The sequence below is a fragment of the Polypterus senegalus genome, chromosome 18 (genome assembly GCF_016835505.1).
Source record: "Polypterus senegalus isolate Bchr_013 chromosome 18, ASM1683550v1, whole genome shotgun sequence".
NCBI classification, from domain to species: Eukaryota; Metazoa; Chordata; class Cladistia; order Polypteriformes; family Polypteridae; genus Polypterus; species Polypterus senegalus.
This window is the reverse complement of record NC_053171.1, coordinates 27,707,011-27,725,648: the sequence shown is the minus strand read 5'-3', so window position 1 is coordinate 27,725,648 and position 18,638 is coordinate 27,707,011. Positions and strand designations below refer to the sequence as shown.

Here is an 18,638-nt window from a genome sequence, read left to right as displayed (position 1 = left end):
TTTTAATCTCTTCATAATCAGTGTAGAATCTAATTGGTAGATTTACTAAGAATAGTGTATTCGGCAAATGAACACAAACTTCACTTAGTATTTTAGAACAAAGAAAGATCAAACCATGGGAATCAAACACAGTCAAAGTGAGAAGTATTCTATTGATTGGAATGGCACCAGCTACAAAGGAAAAAGAATTGTGGGTAATCAAGTTGCAAAGCCCCACCCATTTTGACCCACAAAATTTGCATGTTGAGAACTTGAAAACGAAAAAGCAAAGTGAAAAATGAAAATTCAATGAGCAACAGGTAGCCTCAGTGCTTATTTGAGTTTTTCTTTTCTTTTTGCAGCTTCACTGCTATTCAGGCTGAAAATGAAATTGCAAAATGTGTTATTTCATTTTATTCCTAATTTCTGCCGAGTTCTTCTTCATCATAGACTTGCTTTGAAAATGAAACTGCAAAAGACAGCATTTTCATTTTTAAATTTTAATTTCATTTCTTGCAGAAAATACCTCCCGTGGTGATACTATCAATGATGATAGTATAATTTTATAGAAAATAAAAAAAATACCAGTTTTAGCCTAGCTGGTCATTCTTTTCCCCACCTAATGGATGGCTCTGTCATTTGTTTTCTCACCACCTCAACATGCTCCATATAAAGGGCATTCCCTATTATGTATGATATTTGACAGCATGATTACATTATAAAGAATGTGCCATACCTGGCGTGGACAGAAAAATATACCAGAACAGTCCATCACATCATTTAACTGCAGCGCAGATGAGAAGAATGTGCAGCCAAACCACTGACTCTCTCTGACTGGCTGTGAGTGAACTTAAAGGCCCATGCTTGGAGAAAGTGACTGCGGAGGCTCACTAAGGAAACCTGCAACTGGAGTGGCGTGAAGAAACTATCTGGAGTGCAAAACAGCAAAGAAGACAACATGTGAAACAGCAAAAGGAAAAAAAAAAAAAAATCTTGAACGTAAGTAGTTGGGGAAGGGGTATAAGCAAACTGCAAAAATAAATTGTATGGTGTATATATATATATATATATATATATATATATATATATATATATATATATATATATATATATATATATATATATATATATATATATATAGCCGCCCGGACACAGACAGGCAGACACGTTCATATCACCTACAACACGTTTATTAATCATATTTACAAGTGCCACAAACCCCAAAGTCCTGGCCACAACACACTGCCTTCTTATTCTTCAGGCCTCCTCCTTGCCTCCTCTTCTTCCACCAAACTCTAGCCATTGTATGAAGGGAGGTGGCCCCTTTTATGGTCCCCGGATGTGTTCCAGGTGTGTCCCGGCAATCTTCCACCGACACGCCCCAGTGTGGCGAAAGTGCCGGCTGCATCCCCAGAAGCACTCCGGGTGTCCCTGCTCCTCTTCCCCCCAGCACTTCCGGGTGTGGCGGAAGTGCTGAAGTCCAGGGCTCCAAAGGCATAGGGGTGCCCCCTGGCGGTGACCATGTGTCCCTACAGGGTGGAGCCTTAAAGTTACCCCTAAAGGTACCAGGGCGGTCCGCCCACTTGGTCTGGGGAAGGCGCAAGCCCTCCTCTGGTCCTCCTGGGTATCCCGGCTGGGTCAACACCCCAGCCATCTCTGACAATAAATAAATAAATAAATAAATAAATAAATATTATATTATATTATATATAATATAATATATAAACTCAGCACTGAGTGGGTGGAAAGTTGTCTGTAAGTATTAGGAAAGGAATGCAGAGGCTATAGGCTAAAAAAAACAAAAGTTGCAATCTTACAAACAGATCATAAAGTAATTGTACGAAAAAGTCAGCATAGAAAGGAGTTCAAACTCTGAGAACAGCAAAAGGAGAGAACAGAAACTGTAAATGAAAATTCTCCCTGTGCATGAGAAAGAACTCACTGTTAATATTCTTTGCAAAGAGGTTCAAAATAATGGCTGAAAATTACCGCTAGTGTGAGCAGTGAATTGCTGGATATTTTGCAGTGATTAAACACCTTAAAATTAATTTAGTCCAAGACATTGATTTGTTCATATTCAAAATACTATCACATTAAATCATAATTTTAAAAATTAACTCAGAAAATAGTAGTATTTAATTTTTTAAAAAGATATTAAACATAAGCATAGTGGTGAATCTATTGCAGAATTATTTGTATCTGACAGAAAACACTGTGAAGACAGTTACATTGGTATATCACTTTCTACACAGTCACTTTCAAATGAAAAAAATTCACCTAAATGCTGCTTATAAGACATTGACAATGAACGATTTAAAAAAAAATGATTGGCAATTGGTGAAAGATAATGGAATTGTGAGTAATACTCAGAGATTACTCTCAAACAAGGAAACAACTTGGATAACTCATGCAAATGACTCTTAAAAGAAAGCTAGGTTCATGCACATTGATACATGTTTAGTTAAAAAGGAAAATCATATCCTAGATCAAACTGTGATTGTGATAATTGAAAAATAAATTTTGAGTTTTGAATGACTTGCACAGCATTGTTTTTCTGGGAGTTTTAATATTTATGTATTAGTTTGCAAAAATGAGTTACCACATAACACTATTTTAAAAATTGCTTAAACATCACAAGGCTTTTGGATGTTCCTTCTTAAACACTTTAAAACTTGTCAAAATATGTTTTATACCCAGAAAAAGTAATGCAGGAATTGCTTGATACTTTAGCATCAAAAATTATACCTATAATGCTGAAAAATGCACCTTCTGAAGCTTGTTTTAGTGTTCTGTGTGATAAAACTACAGATATCTCAGCTTTAAAACAGTTGATTTATGTACATTAAATATATTATTTAAAGAGGTTAGGGTTTGTTTTGTTGCAATCTGTAATATGACTTATAGCAAAGCTGAGACTATTACTAATACACTACTTGACATTCTATGTATAAAACTTTAAAACTTTATTAAAAATTTGGTTAATCTAGGATCTGATGGGGCAGCGGTTGTTAATGGGAAACAAAAAGGGAGTTGCGAAACTGCTCAAAGATAGAATAGATGCACTTATGGTCAACTGTCATTGTATAAGCCACCAACTAGCTCTTCTTAGTGCTCAAGCAGTTGCTGAAGTGCATTATTTAGTGAGATTTAATGCTATCCAAAAGCAACTGTTTTTCTTCTTTCAAAGTTCTTCCATCAAGGTGTCTGATTTTACTCTGATCTAAAATATATTAATCATTCTTTAGATTAAACTTAAATTGAATAGTGACACAAGATGGATATCTCATGACTTTGCAGTAGTCTCTAAGAGAATGCACAAATGGAATGATATTGCAGCTAAAGGTTTAAGTAGACATTAATTGCATACAATATCGGTGCTTCGTTAATGATGCTTTCAGAGATGTTGCCTTTATTGTCTAGCACTTGTCTAGAGTATGGCAAAGGCAATATTTTAACTTAACAAAAACACAGCCAGTCTTTCAAGATGCAAAACTATCCATCATAGAATTTAAAGACACCTCTGGCAGACATTTTCAAAATATTCACCAACAGACCTTCACATTGATTATACATATGCTAATTTTATTACATTCAAGGCTACAATTTATGTTAAGTACATAAGCTCAGTTTTTAACCACCTATACAGTATGCAAGCTTTCCCAATATGCCAATCAATTCCTGCTTTTCAAGAATTCAATGCTGCAAGCCATGTTTAAAGTTATTAAAACTGTGCAGTTTTAAACAATGACTGTACTAAACAGGAATGGACACTTTTGCATAAAAAAAATGATTAAAAGACAGTTGTACTAAATTCTAAATTCAAAGAAAATACTGCTAGAATTAGCAACAACATCTGAGTTACAGTTTTTCACATTTAGCAAAAATAGCTGTTGTTGGACTAGTCATACCCCTAAGCACAGCTGAATGTCAAAGATAATTTTCTGCCCTAAAATAAATAAACAAACAAACATGTATGAGTCAGAACATGCTAAATAATCCAGTGCTACATTTTTGGAGTGACCAGATCCATATGATTTTGGTTATTAAAAGGCTACAAATACCTGGGCTTTTAAGCAGAGAAGAATTAATATGCGAAATTTAAACTCAGGAATCACAGAGCATTAAAAAGCTTTCATTAACTGATAATTAAAAAAATTGTGCAGACTTTCTTCAACCATGGTGCACTACAAATGTTAATGCTGAGGTCTACATTGGTCACTTACATTTCAACCCATTTTAGATGTGTAGAACAGCTAGAAAAGGAAAAAAAATTGAAAGAAAAATATATATGTATGCATCCAAAAATCTGCATTAACCTAATGTCAAACAAAGGATGGAAAACAGGATAAAAGAACAAAGTTAAAGTAAAGGAAACAGTGCCAACACAAAAGCAAAACTATGCATTTGCATCTAAAGAAAATATAAAAGGAAGAATCAGTAAAGAGGAGTGTGGTATATCCTCACATTTGGAAGACAACCTACAAAGGGAATCACTAGTATGCAGAAACAATATAATCTGGGAATCATGCAGTTGTATCAAGTCCAAATATTTATAAGTCAGGGTCTGTATTGTTTAAAAAAACAAAACAAAATGCTGCTATAGATGACCACCTATTTTGCCTAAATGATAGAGCTATCCCTGATTGTAAGTTACATTACTAAAAGGGGTGAGAGTTAGGGGAATACATTTCTCTTGAGAGCTGGGGTGGGTGTGGGGAACGGGGGGTTTAGGGGTGTGTGGCTGGGTTCATGTTATTGCCTAAAGGTGTCACATTTACACCCTGAAACAACTTGATATAAAAAGGAAGGCTGGTCACATTAAAGGGCTGCAAATGCTAAACTCTTGTCTCTCCTCCATGGTAGAAGCTGTCACCTTAAGTGAACTACAGAAAATGAATAATTATAAGATTTTTTCAGATTTATACTACTTCCCATATTGTGCAACATTAAGGTAATTTTGTCATCTGATCAGTGTGAGAAATGCCAGAACAACAATAAGGCCACCAGACAGAAGTAAATAAACACTCACTATAGGCAACTAATTTGCAGTTTGCATCCCTGAGAAAATTCACAGCAATTTAATACATTCATTTGCAATGACTTTTACCCCTCACTCCCATACACCCTGGTGCCAGTGCCACTGGAATACTAGGTGGCTCTCCCACACATTTCAGTGGTAGGGGAGACAATGCCAGCTAACCACATTGCTAGGGAGATCTGAATCTCTCTTTTTCCTGTTACTGCAAGGTTTTGAAAACATGCAAAAGAGAGTCAATCATCGGCATCCAACTGTTAAATATTATTGAGGGAAAACACTTGGTTATTGATGGAAAAGGAATACCACAGAGCTGACTGAGTGAGCAATTTCTCACAATATCTTCAAAATGTATCTATTAAACTGTATCTTTTGTAAAACCAGAGCAATTCTTACTGGTTTAATATCTAGTCAACTTTTAGTAAAATCTGTGATTTAGTGATGTGCCTCACTAATTATAGTTATAATAATGTAATCAACAAAGAGAAAATTTGTAAACGGGTTTTCTTCACAGGTAATGAACAACAAAGTAGAATGAGACAAGATGAATAACAGCAACACATGAAGTCAAAAGCCAGGTTAATAGAATGTCTTTGAAATCCCTTAATTTCAGAACCATTCACCCAAAGAACATTAATTCTTCTGTGGTTGACAAGCACATAGTGGAGGACTTGGAACATAAATCTTTGTTATTTCAAAACTGAACGATTTTAAATTAGATAAAGGCACACAATTTTAAATGCTGTTATCTTCAAAAAGGGTGGTGCAATATTCAAATTACCTGATTGATAATATGCTGTTTTCAGCTACCACAATGTATCAGCAAGTTATTCAATATGGATATAAATTAGAGTGATCAAAATGTGACTCTCAACAGGCAGCATACAATCAAAGGAGTTACAAACTATACTTTAATTGCAAAAAAATCATTATCATCAGCCAACTCGATGAATTAGTTTAAAAATCTAGCTGTTCATCTTCCGCATTTATTTTCATTGCTCAATGTTTAAGACAGATTCAGTCAAGGCAATGGCTGTTGCAAGAAAGAGTGGTACTTAATCCTGTTTTTTTTTAGAATTATATAAGCAAACTACAGCATAATTGAAAAAAAGAATAGACTTTTCAATGCAGTTGGTGGGAGGATGGGAAATCACATTTAACCTCCACTTGTCTTAGACAAATTAAATAAAACTAATCAAAGTACATTCAGTTCTCTATATAATGTATAGCGGTTGTGCAACAAGCGTGAAGCCAGATGAATTAAGTCTGTCTCTTGGTACTTTCTAGTATGTGATACTTCAAAAAGAAGTAAGTTGCTTCAAAAATAGATTGCAGCAAAGTCACAATACTGTATTTGAAAACTGCACCAAAATACCAATTTTAATTTTGTATTGTTGCTAAAAAAATAATAGTTCAAGAAAAGTCTGCCACAAGGACATAGTGTTTCCATGAGTGTCCTTCACTCCTTTAAACACACCTTAGATGGTTACGTTTGCTTGTTGCTCCATGATTAGAGAGGGCAAAGCCACGATTGCCCAGATCTCAGTCATATGTGTCTACCTGTAAATTAAAAACCAAGGCACTGCACAAACATTCATTCAACTCCCCAAATACTCTTTAATCCAAATCTATAAATGTATGCCCACTCAACAATGATATCAAAGGCGATCTCTCAAAAGCATCTACTCAAAGCACCATGATGGTCCAATGATGATGGATTAAAAGCCAGAGGTCTGCATGGCCATCATCATCAAGTCTGTCCGCGAGAACCCTAAATACAAAGAGGACTATTTCATTTATGTTAGGTAGAATGCCCAGAGGGTACTGGGTGTTCTCGTGGCCTGGAAACCCTGCAGATTTTATTTTTTTCTCCAGCCGCCTGGAGTTGTTTTTTTTTTTGTTTTTTCTGTCCTCCCTGGCCATCGGACCTTACTCTTTTTCTAAGTTAACTAATGTTGTCTTATTTTAATTTCTTATTTTGTCTTTTATTTTTCTTCATTATGTAAATCACACTGAGCTACTTTTTTGTATGAAAGTGTGCTATATAAATAAATGTTGTTGATATTTCTGACTGATTAACAAGACATTTTTGGGAACTGGGGTTCATACTGAAATTTAGCAACCTGTGCAAAACTAGAATTGAATGAGCTCGAGTTATTATTCCTTATAAATCTACCAAGGAAAAGTCCTAAAGTAGTCTTAGTAAAATGAAAAAAAATAATTGGGAAAGAAAGATAAATCACACAGCCAAATCATCAGACTTTCCATTTCAAAATACTATAAATACAACTAATATGAATTATAACATCTGCAATGGACTGAAGATCCAGTCAGGGTTGGTTCTTACTGTGTGTTTGATACTCCAAGTACAGGCATTTGTGATGCTGAACTGGAATTGCAGGTTAGGAAATAAATGGACAATAAGAACACTCTTGGGGCCCTTTGAGCATTTGTGAGAAAATCTTTGCAAATCATTTAAATATTATAACCATTAAATATTGCAAACTAAAGAAATTGCTGAGTCTAATTTGCAAAATAAGTAATATTTAATCACGCTAATGTGACAAATGAAGCTTGCCTTGCACCAGGTGGATGAAAGAACACACTGCTGAAAATAAGAAGCAAAGAAGCAATAGTTTTGCAACTGAGTTTTTCCTGCATGCATACAAACACATGTAAAAAGAGTTTGAGCTTCTCTGTGTCAATGTAGTGATCAAAATGAGCATGAAGTACATTTTTCAAGCTAGTGTTTCAGTACAAGATGCTTTTATATCAAAAGTACTTCAAGACTATTAGTGACATTTGACCAAAAGTGTAGTGATACACACATCATCATCTTAAAAGAACCCCGTTTTTCCCCCAATTATAGCAATAGTGCACTGGGATTTACATAATCCTTTTTTGCAATTGTAACTGAAATTAAACAAGAAAAGAGCCATGTAAAACAATGTAAAAGTGGACAATCAAAATAGGAAGCAAAAAACAAAACAAATCCCCCTCCATCTACACCATCTATACTGCCTTAAAGGATCAAAAGTCTCCGATGCCCATGAAGGCCAGGTAAAGAATTAAGATGGACGCAACAAGCCTGAAAGCAGACTAGGGACACAGCAAGAGACAAATTTGAAACAAAAACTGGGAATGAAATGCTGACCATCAGCCACAGACATCCCAACCCAAAGTATTGCAGACACAGTATTAAGGGCCTCAACAATGAAGGCAGATCTGTTAATCAATGGGTTAGGGGCACCCGACCAAAAATCAGTAACTGTGAGACAATCTGAAAAAAACCTATGAAGTGTCGGGGACATATAAGAGACAAAGGTGACAAATGCGATTGGTGACATAGCATAATGTTTCTAAGTGGTAAGGTATAGCGCAGTGCTTCTTAAACTTTTTTCCTCTTGCATCCTAATCTAATCCTAAACCATCTAAGTGTCTTCAAAATCCAGTTCAAATCTCCAGTATAGGGAATATGTAATCTTAAATGGAACATGCTGATAATCTGAGATTTTAGAGGATACAGGAATGCTATTAAATGAGATCAAGAAGAGAAAGAGAGTGAGGGCAGAGCCAAGGATCAAATGGTGGAAGTTGAAAAAGGAAGGCTGTAAGGTTGAGTTTAGGAAGGAGGTGAGACAGGTACTGGGTGGCAGTGAAGAGTTACCAGGCAGCTGGGAAACTACAGCAGATGTAGGCTAGTAAGGGTGACAGTAAGAAGGGTGCTTGGCGTGACATCTGGAAGGAGGAAAAGGAAACCTGGTGGTGGAATGAGAAAATATAGGAGAGTATACAGAGGAAGAGGATGGCAAAGAAGGAGGACAGTCAGAGTGATGCAGAAAGTAGACACGAGTACAAGGAGATAAGGGGCAAGGTGAAGAGAGGGGTGGTGAAGGCTAAAGAAAAGGCGTATGATGAGTTGTATGAGAGGTTAGACACTAAGGAGGGAGGAAAAGGACCAGTACCGATTGGCTAGACAGAGGGACCGAGCTGGGAAAGGTGTGCAGCAGGTTAGGGTGATAAAGGATAAAGATGGAAACGTAGGTGATAAAGGATAAAGATGGAAACGTACTCACAAGTGAGGAGAGTGTGTTGAGCAGATGGAAAGAGTACTTTGAGAGGCTGATGAATGAAGAGAACGAGAGAGAGAGAGAAGAGGTTGGTTGATGTGGAGATAGTGAATCAGGAAGTGCAACGGATTAGCAAGGAGGAAGGACGGACAGCTATGAAGAGGATGAAAAATGGAAACGCCGCTGGTCCAGATGACATACCTATGGAAGCATTGAGGTGTTTAGGAGAGATGGCAGTGGAGTTTTTAACCATAATTGTTTAATGGAATCTTGGAAAGTGAGAGGATGCCTGAGGAGTGAAGAAGAAGTGTACTGGTGCCGATATTTAAGAATAAGGGGGATGTGCAGGACTGCAGTAACTACAGGGGGATAAAATTGATAAGCCACAGCATGAAGTTATGGGAAAGAGTAGTGGAAGCAAGTTTAAGAAGTGAGGTGATGATTAGTGAGCAGCAGTATGGTTTCAAATGGTTTCAAAGCAGGAGACAGTGCTGGAGGTAGCAGAGTTAAAGATGCTAAGATTTGCCCTGGGTGTAACAAGGAAGGATAGGATTAGAAATGAGGACATTATAGGTTCAGCTGAAGTTGGATGGTTGGGAGACAAAGTCAAAGAAGCGAGATTGCGTTCGTTTGGTCATGTGCAGAGGAGAGATGCTGGGAATATTGGGAGAAGGATGCTAAGGATAGAGCTGCCAGGGAAGAGAAAAAGAGGAAGGCCTAAGCAAAGGTTTATGGATGTGATGAGAGAGAACATGCAGGTGATGGGTGTAACAGAACAAGATGTAGAGGACAGAAAGATATGGAAGAAGATGATCCGCTGTGGCAACCTCTACGGGAGGAGCCGAAAGAAGAAGATAAAATCAATCAAGCTGCAAGAAAACATACACAAGATATCAAAACCCTCAAACCCTTTTAAAAAATTGGGAAGCTTGGGGCTTCCAAAACCTATCCTGGTAGCACTGGGCACAAGGAACCAATACTGGACTGGGTACTTCTGCATTACAGTACAAGTTTCTCAATTATTTTAAATGATCTCACCACATGTTTAAGACATGAAAGGAAAACCTTACTAGAATCAAGTAACCAGGCAGTTTAATGGTTAAAGATAAAAAAAAAAAGATATGATCAAATTTCAAAAGATAACACAACCAAGTTAGTTAATATGAAAGAATTCTGTTTCAAGTATGGCTATATATGAATCACCAAGAAAAATGTAAAATGAAACACATCACTAATCTAATCTTATTCAAGCTCTTTCTACCAATCAAAAATCTTTAAGCTGTAAGAGAAAATAGCCTACATGCCTAAGGTGAACTGAACAGATTTATTTTGTCTCATACAGACAGTCACTGTCATTTTTACAACAAAACAATGCTATTACAAGACAGAAAGACTTAAATGAACTCTTGACCAACAAGCACATATCGTAATAAAATACATCTTTCATCAATATGCAGCAGCATCCCAAAGTCCTAAACAATGTTAAAAGCAAATAAAAATGATATTTATAAAATTATGAAAGGTGCATTGTTAAGGAAAGGTCTAGATTTAGCATTTAGCACAAATTCTTTCCTGCAATTTTTTTTTGCCTTTCTGAAACACAAGAGTCTTGGATCCAGTTCTAATAATGAGACTGTATATGTTCAACTGGAAAAAATGTATGGAGGTTATATTCAGACAAATGTATTTAATGACAGAAATTTAGCAGCATGATAAATCTGACTTTATGCTGACCAATGAACTCACTAGGTCATTCCCTTAGGAATAATTACAAAATGAAAACTAATAAAGTTAACTCTCCTTTCTCTAACTGCAATTCTGCACACAGACATACAGTATAAATTCTATTAATAAATACAAATTACACTATTCAGATTCATACTTATTCCATTTAATTAAGTGCATTCTTATAAAGGAAACCCAGCATGATGTACACTCTTATAAACACATCATAACTAAATAAACAAAATTATGCAAAATCTTTCATTTGGGAGTTATTTAAAATCATAGTTGCCCTCAATTGTTGGCATTATGGGGAAAGAGTGTCAGTGAGAATCAAATGAAGGCCTAATAAAGTGTATTTACTCACTTAATGTGCTTTGCTGCCTTTAAAAATACAAAGAAAGAACAAAACAAATTAATAATTGCTGGAATTAACTTCAGAAATAGGTTTTCAATTATACTCACATTATTAAAAAATATGAAAAAATGTCTTTGCAGTGTTTTTCCTGTATAAATACTTATTACACATTTGCTATCTGGAATATGTTAACTTTCCTTCCTCATCCAAGCTAGATGGCCCTCTATTAAAACTGCTGGTATATCTCTAATATTTACACAGTATATAAATTCAGTGTAGCAGGTGTGGCTCTTAAAAGAATCATACCAAACAAAAACATCACTTCTAACAGTTTCCAAGCACAAGAAGTGGTTTAATTATTCATCAGCACTCGCATAACTGTGTAATTGTTAGTTGTAGTGGCTAATTACACACACTTATCACAAAACAATAACCTGTGGGGGGATGTTCAATCTTCCTTCACAGGAACTCCAGCTTCAAGCTTCTCTATTACAACAAAGCAACACATGAATCAGCTTAATTTAATTACATGAATCCACCCAAATTTGTTTAAAAAAGTTACCTGTTTGTTTTCCCAAGGAGGTTCCTACTGTGCTTAAGAGAGTATCCCCTCTAGACAACCAAAATAACAAGCAAGTTGTCAAAAATAAAAAGTAATTATACATTATCTTTTTGCCATCTGTTGATCTACTTAATCTCACATGTTTCCTATATTTGGGAGGCATTGTGGATACATAAGTAAAAAATACTATTTAAGGCAAGCAACACCTCCATTTCTTTAACAAAACTGTTTAGGTCATAAAAAGGTGTACACCAAAAAAAAGCTCATAGAGCATAATTTAAAGCATCATTTTGGTTTTTATAAAATTCACAAGGCAATCTTGAAAAGTAACAAAAGATAGAAAGCATACCTCAGGTATTTCTTTAACCCATAATTATATAAACAATGTTTGAAAAGTCATGCCTTGATGTAAAACCAACATACATAGAGGTAGAAAAAAATGTTATACAAAAAAAAAAAAAAAATAAACGAGAAACAAAAAAAAAACAAAAAAAAACAAAAAAACAAAACAAAAACAAAACATGCTTCCTTCTTGGATTTTACTATCTGGAATGTTGGCATGTCTTTTTCGTTGGGTGTGCAAGCTCCAACCCCTCCACAATCCAGAGAAGCCTTAGGACCAGAGCCCCCAGATAGCTTATGTGTGCCTTCGTGATCTGTTGGGAAGCAAGGTCCAAATTCTATCATATCAATTGTTTGTATGAAATGTATTGTATAATAGTTTATATATTGCATACTTCTCTTGTACTGTATTTTGTATCTGATGAAATTAATAATGTTCATTTTTTATTGTTTTATTAATGTACCACACTTGTTATATTTACAAACATGTATAAAGTAGACATAGTTACATGTGGTTTTCATTTTGGCCAAAATTTCAAATTCCATAAATTTAAACGGAGAAAAGTAGAGGTTGAGCATATCCAACTTACATTCCTACCAAAGATATTTCTGTCTACTAAATAGAACCTACTTATATCCAAATAGAACTTGAAAAGATATATTTTTTGAATCTGAGCGCGCATTTTAGATTGACTTAACGCGCACTACATCGAGCCCCGTGCTATTGTGCTCTGGCCTGCCTGCCTCAATAAGTCACCGTCGCTCTTACTTTTTTACCGTTCATTTAATCATGGGCCTCTCTACAGTTTTGTTTATTTTCGGGTTGTAATGTTCATTAAATTTACGTATCATCTGGTCCATTGGCGGACCAAGCATCTCACACCTAGGCCTTCAGTACTGCTCCGTCTGAGTCAACCCACCCCTCAAAAACTAATTTATGGTTATAAAAACCATCTTAATATGCAGAAATACAGTATAAAGAGCCGCTGCATAGCAGATAGATAACTCCTGTAGCCACAATAAATGCCTTTATTGAATAGACAAACCAGGGATGAACAAGTTCCTTTCTACTGCAGCCACAGCCGCGACACACATTGCAAGTTTATGAGGTATTATTGATGTTTATATTATTTAGGAAAATCGCAACATTTTACTCACCAAAAATTCGGATTATTTGTAAACAAAATCCATCCTCCTCTCTCTTTCCTCAAAAACAGTTCAATCACTCTGTCGTACGGATTATCCGTGCACCTCAGTTCCATCAAAAAGTCCCTTTCTATCGCCATCGAAGCTAATGCTGAAAGTCGAACCTGCGGCTTCTATCCAATCAATGGGTCTGAATATGGTGACGTCGCCGTACGCCTGCTAGAGGGCCGTACTGACACCAACTCAAAATCTGATTGGTTGAAGCAACAGGTTAATCGACATTTATTCTGTGTTAGAGGGCCTGCAGAACGGATTGTGAAGGCCTCTCTGCCTGGCAACAAATGATGGCTGAAATGTGATTGGTTAAATGCTTTAATACGAAAATACATGCCTGGAAGCAGCACAACCATCGGAAAAGCTATGAAAGGAAGCGGACAGACTATTTGGAATTATTAAATAAGTATTCATGGACAAAATATAATTAACACCAGTTTGTGATTCAGATATTTTTACTTATGAATATGCTAAGCACAGTCCTTCACCCGCGAATATTTACCTTATATGGGCAGGCACTCAATTACGAGGGAGGCGTGATGATGCGAGACACAACTCCGTCTCCCATGGCCATCGAGCTACAGTCTATTACAGTATATGGACGAAAAAATAGGTTCCAGTTATGACCATTACGCGTAGAATTTCGAAATGAAACCTGCCCAACTTTTGTAAGTAAGCTGTAAGGAATGAGCCTGCCAAATTTCAGCCTTCTACCTAACAGGAAGTTGTAGAATTAGTGAGTGAGTGAGTGAGTGAGAGTCAGTCAGTCAGTCAGGGCTTTGCCTTTTATTAGTATAGATTAAAGTCCCAGAAAATACTGAGATATAATTTTTTGCTAGTACTGCGCACCGGTACGTGCTAATTGGGTAAATCCTGCCACATATGTACAACAGAATACCCGGAGGTGGGCAACACAGTCTTTTTGCCTTGGAACCTGCAGAGTTTGTTTTCCACATGTTGTTTACTCCTCTCCTTGGTCTTATATTTTTATTGTTATATGTATTCATTTTTACAATCAGTGGAAAGCAGTTAGAGCTCAATTTTTATGCATGAAAGAGGATGTATAAATAACAATTACCATTATTACAATGCAAAAAAACTGGCACACCTACAGTTCTATCAGGCTTTCATCTACAATGAAAAAAACTGAGTGGCAGTACAATAGTGAATATTTTTGGTTGTTAACTTTGCTTCTACAGGTATTATATGATGCATGTTCAAACTGATCTATCTGGGAAGATTCTTCACACTTTTTTCTTTCATAAAAACAGAGATGACATGTAAATATTAATACATCTTTCATTATTCTTATTATTTCAAAGACTTTACGGGTGGTTTTGACTTTGTGCCGCACATGGCTAATTGTGCATGCACTCAGCAGGTGCTCCCTTCCTTATATGGGACTTTGAGTGAGATCAGTGAGCAAGCTATGGCTCCAGCCGCAAGGATTAGAAGATCAAGAAGGACCAGAGCAGACCGTACTTGCTAAGGAGATTCAGGTCTTTTGATGTGTGCAGAAAGCTGCTTGAACTGTTCCATCAATCCATATTAGCCTTTGCGTCGTTCTTTGCTACAGTCTCCTGGGAAAGCAGCCTGAGCTCAAAAGAAGCACACTGCCTTAACAAACTTATCAGGAAAGCCTGGTCTATCACAGGACGAATGCTGGACACTCTAGAAGCTGTTGAAGAAAAAGGGATGGTGGCAATATAGATGCCATAATGAAAAATCCCCTCCAGGAGGCGCTCTCTTGGAGCACTTTTAGCCACAGGCTCATTCCACCATGGTGTGCCAAGATGCATCCACTTCTTGAAATATTTATTTTATTTATATTTTATTTTATTTATTTCTCATCTCTCAAGAATTGCAGGTGTGCCAAATTCTTTGCATTGTAATAATTGTAATTGTTGAAAGTTCTGTGAATTGCTGCCACAGTTCACGCTGGTCTTGTAATGCATCATGAAGTGCCACAAAAAAAAAGCAAAAAAAAAGCAGAATTTCCAGGAAAATATTTGGCTAACACAGCATACTCACTGTGAAAACACTTTGCCAAATTTCATTGATCTACACTATTCAGTGTGGATTACTGCTTTCTACTTGGACACAAATTGGTATTAGCAAATTAGAAATGTATTAAATTGAATTTTTACTTTTGCACAACAATTCTATGCTACTTTACTCATGTCAAAAATCCACTCCCTTAGTAGTCCAATGCAGCAGCAATGTGTCACTGTAATCAGTGTTCAAACCATATTGATTCTGCATCAAACACAAAATTACTTGTTAACTGTGATCAAGCAAGAGTTTCAATATAAGAGGAAGAAGGAATCCAGCCATTATTTATGGAAGCCTTGCTACCAGCAGTTGATGCTTGCAGCTCTATTGGATCACTGAAAGAAAGGTTCCAGGATTTTATTGCTTCATTTGCTGATACATTACAGACATGAAAAAATTTTTCTTCACTCCTTCTACCAAAAGGCTATTGCTGCAATTATTGCTGATGAGCATTTGATATTGTATGGCATTAGTTACACTACATGATTTAAACCAAAATAGTTGAACTGTAGTGGACCTTGGGGTATCAATACTGAAATATCAGTTACATACTTAGAAAAACAAAGGCAATCGCTACAAGAGTACAGGGTGGGCCATTTATATGGATACACCTTAATAAAATGGGAATGGTTGGTGATATTAACTTCCTGTTTGTGGCACATTACTATATGTGAGGGAGGAAACTTTTCAGGATGGGTGGTGACCATGGTGGCCATTTTGAAGTCGGCCATTGTGGATCCAATTTTTGTTTTTTCAATAGGAAGAGGGTCATGTAACACATCAAACTTATTGGGACTTTCACAAGAAAAACAATGGTGTGCTTGGTTTTAACGTAACTTTATTCTTTCATGAGTTATTTACAAGTTTCTGACCACTTATAAAATGTGTTCAATGTGCTGCCCATTGTGTTGGATTGTCAATGCAACCCTCTTCTCCCACTCTTCACACACTGATAGCAACACCGCAGGAGAAATGCTAGCACAGGCTTCCAGTATCCGTAGTTTCAGGTGCTGCACATCTTGTATCTTCACAGCATAGACAATTGCCTTCAGATGACCCCAAAGATAAAAGTCTAAGGGGGTCAGATCGGGAGACCTTGGGGGCCATTCAACTGGCCCACGACGACCAATCCACTTTCCAGGAAACTGTTCATCTAGGAATGCTCGGACCTGACACCCATAATGTGGTGGTGCACCATCTTGCTGGAAAAACTCAGGGAACGTGCCAGCTTCAGTGCATAAAGAGGGAAACACATCATCATGTAGCAATTTCGCATATCCAGTGGCCTTGAGGTTTCCATTGATGAAGAATGGCCCCACTATCTTTGTACCCCATATACCACACCATACCATCAATTTTTTGTTCCAACAGTCTTGGAGGGATCTATCCAATGTGGGTTAGTGTCAGACCAATAGCGGTGGTTTTGTTTGTTAACTTCACCATTCACATAAAAGTTTGCCTCATCACTGAACAAAATCTTCTGCGTAAACTGAGGGTCCTGTTCCAATTTTGTTTTGCCCATTCTGCAAATTCAGTGCGCCGATCTGGGTCATCCTCGTTGAGATGCTGCAGTAGCTGGAGTTTGTAAGGGTGCCATTTGTGAGTAGCTAATATCCGCCGAAGGGATGTTCGACTAATGCCACTCTCCAGTGACATGCGGCGAGTGCTACGCTGTGGGCTCTTGCTGAATGAAGCTAGGACAGCCACTGATGTTTCTTCATTAGTGACAGTTTTCATGCGTCCACATTTTGGCAAATCCAACACTGAACCAGTTTCACGAAACTTAGCAAGCAGTTTGCTAACTGTAGCATGGGAGATGGGTGGTCTCGTAGGGTGTCTTGCATTGAAATCTGCTGCAATGACCCGGTTACTGCGTTCACCAGACATCAACACAATTTCTATCCGCTCCTCACGTGTTAACCTCTGCGACATGTCAATGGCTGTAAACAAAGAGAAACTTGTAAATAACTCATGAAAGAATAAAGTTACGTTAAAACACCATTGTTTTTCTTGTGAAATTCCCAATAAGTTTGATGTGTCACATGACCCTCTTCCTATTGAAAAAACAAAAGTTGGATCCAAAATGTCCGACTTCAAATGGCCACCATGGTCAAAACCCATCTTGAAAAGTTTTCCCCCTCACATATAGTAATGTGCCACAAACAGGAAGTTAATATCACCAACCATTCCCATTTTATTAAGGTGTATCCATATAAATGGCCCACCCTGGTATAACTGGCTTGTTAATGTCTATGCATTTTAATATTTGGGATTTCTAAAAAAGAAAATAAAATTTCCATCATAAGTTTGCAAATGTGACCCCATCCTTATATATAATTTGATACTATCTGTATGTATGGTGTTCGCGTCAATACCCCAAATGTAAGGTGTTTGCGTCAATACCCCGTATGTATGGTGTTCACGTCAACATAAGATAGAACAATGCAATGGGACTCTGCCTCTGTAGTTAGAACATAACGTGGCAAACGCGGACGCAGTATTGCATGATTGGCTAAGAATGTTCAAATGCTGTGACGCCGCTGGACAGCCGAGTATAGTAAGTCGGTGTTGATTCGAGCAGATAACAGTAAGTTTGGTTGGTTTTTGGAATGTTGGTTTGGTGGGGTGTACTTTCCAGGACTAACATTGTCAACTGACTTAAACCCTTCAACAGTTCCAGAACCGTAAGTAATTTAGAACGTATCGCCATTTGCTTGGTACGTCGAAATCTATCTTTGTTCAGCAGTTCGGTTTTGGCATCTGTCCATCTGACATCTATTGGCAAACTGAGTAATGATGGCTGGTTATTAACAACGGTCATTGTTTAAATTTTAGCTGATCTCAGATCTATAATTACCACGCCATCATAATTATTACTCCGACTCTGATTAGAGTTGTAAAATACAGTTTGTTTTGAAAATGTGTTTTCCGGAAAAAATCAAATGAGATGTACCTAAGAGCTGAGTTCACATCTCGCAGCCCCGTTTAAACAGGAAGCTCTTCATTACCTGCAGTGGGTTGGCACCCTACCCGGGATTGGTTCCTGCCTTGTGCCCTGTGTTGGCTGGGATTGGCTCCAGCAGACCCCCGTGACCCTGTGTTCGGATTCAACGGGTTGGAAAATGGATGAATGTATGGATGGCTCTTCATTACATCGGCCGAAAATGTATATTTTAAGCACAAATCAGTACCATGATAACAAAATCATTTCAAGGAATTAAAAAAACACAATTCTTTGCAGAGAAAGTATGGATTTCACAAACGTAGAATTTGTAGCCCAATTTGATCGGGCTCCCAGTCACTAGTTTAAATATATTT

The 18,638-nt window shown here is 37.1% G+C and overlaps 1 protein-coding gene across 4 annotated transcripts in view; it reads right to left on the bottom strand.

The window, feature by feature from the left end:
• The window catches only part of LOC120519094 (brain-enriched guanylate kinase-associated protein-like), a 99,922-nt gene that overhangs the window by 41,956 nt on the left and 39,328 nt on the right, over positions 1-18,638 (bottom strand). The window contains exon 1 of one of the 4 annotated variants that reach the window (XM_039742193.1): positions 11,599-11,617. The exons of the other annotated variants lie outside the window; for them this stretch is intronic. The gene's annotated coding sequence lies outside the window, so the exon portion shown is untranslated. Of the gene's footprint in view, positions 1-11,598; positions 11,618-18,638 lie in introns of those variants that run through there. 4 annotated transcript variants of the gene reach the window in all.